The sequence below is a fragment of the Pterocles gutturalis genome, unplaced genomic scaffold (assembly GCF_000699245.1).
Source record: "Pterocles gutturalis isolate BGI_N339 unplaced genomic scaffold, ASM69924v1 scaffold2995, whole genome shotgun sequence".
Classification (NCBI taxonomy): Eukaryota; Metazoa; Chordata; class Aves; order Pterocliformes; family Pteroclidae; genus Pterocles; species Pterocles gutturalis.
In genome coordinates, this window is record NW_010137938.1 from 13,642 (window position 1) to 15,027 (window position 1,386).

Sequence of the window (1,386 nt, forward strand, 5' to 3'; positions counted from 1 at the left end):
GGATAGCGCGGGGACAGGCGGCGGCTTGCGGGAGCGACCCTCTGCTGCAGCGCTGTGCTTGGGACTCTGCCCACCCCCAGAGGCTATTCTCAAACTTTAATCTCTCAGCTGCCCGCCAGCATTGTGAAAGCTTCCTTAAAACTTCTCCCCAGGATGATAAACATCAGCCCCAAAGACAGAGGACGCGAGGGAGAAGGCGCACATTGAAAACAGGTGAAAGAGACCCTGCTGTCCCTTTTCCACAGAAGCAATGAATGCATGCAGTATTAAACACCTGGTCTAAGGCAGTCTATTGAAATGGAATAACAAGAAGGGGAAAACTCCCTTTGCTAGTGAGATTCAGTGTGAAACCTTATTGTTGCCTTTTCTTACAAGAACTAAAGATTTATTCCAGAAAGATGGCAAGAAATTTCATTGTTTCACCCTGCATAGGACAATTAAAGTCTAATTTGTTATAGCAATGAGGAGAGGCCTTTTTACTCCTTCCTCATCCTCTATTAATAATTTGCCAGGTATCTGTATTTAGGTGCTCTGAGGTAGTGAGCATATTCAGGGAAAAGTTATATCAAGTTTCTGATCAGGTATTCTAGAGAGAAAAAAAACGATATGATATCAAGTGGTAAGTATATGAACTAACAACATCTCTGTATGGAGTAAGCTGCAATCAGGAGACATGGCAGTAGGGTAGAAATAATACTTATGTGTTCAGGTTGAGTTACACTGCATTAAATTGTTCCTTAGATGAAAAGTATTATCTAGAAATAAAGAACTCAGAGCACTCTTCAGTTCATTACCACTCATTTGATAATTGTTGAAAACAAAGAAAGGGCAAGTTACAGAAAATTCCATCTAACCATTAAAGCATCACAGACTAGGAAACAAGCTTTTGTCATTTTTTTGCCCTACTGCAAAACAAAAGTGCAATGATAATTGTGAAATGCATGCATTCTTATTCTTTACATCTTCACATCTGTATTCCTTGGTTTATTAATAAAAAGTGGCTTACAATGTAGATCTTTATCCACACAGAGCTTTCCAGGGTTTGTATGGGTTTTTTCTTTTAGCTCTCCCCTTTCTAAATTACTTTGTTGAGCTGGTTGTTCTGCAATAAAATATTAAAAGATTAATTCTTTTTCTTTTCACTTGCAAAGGTCTGTTACAGTGAGTTACTCAACAGGTGTTGTGACTCTCTAATCCCTGTTGTAGTGTCCCCTATCTCCCAGGAGCCAGGGCTCTGCTCTGATTGAGAGTAGCTGCATAGCCTTGGCTCAGACTGAGGAACCTGAAGCTGTAAGAAGAAGCTGTGACAAAGTCTGTAATTTTACTTTTCTTTCCTTGCAGGGCTCTACAGCCTGAGGTCAAGGTGTCATGGCCAAATCACCCAGG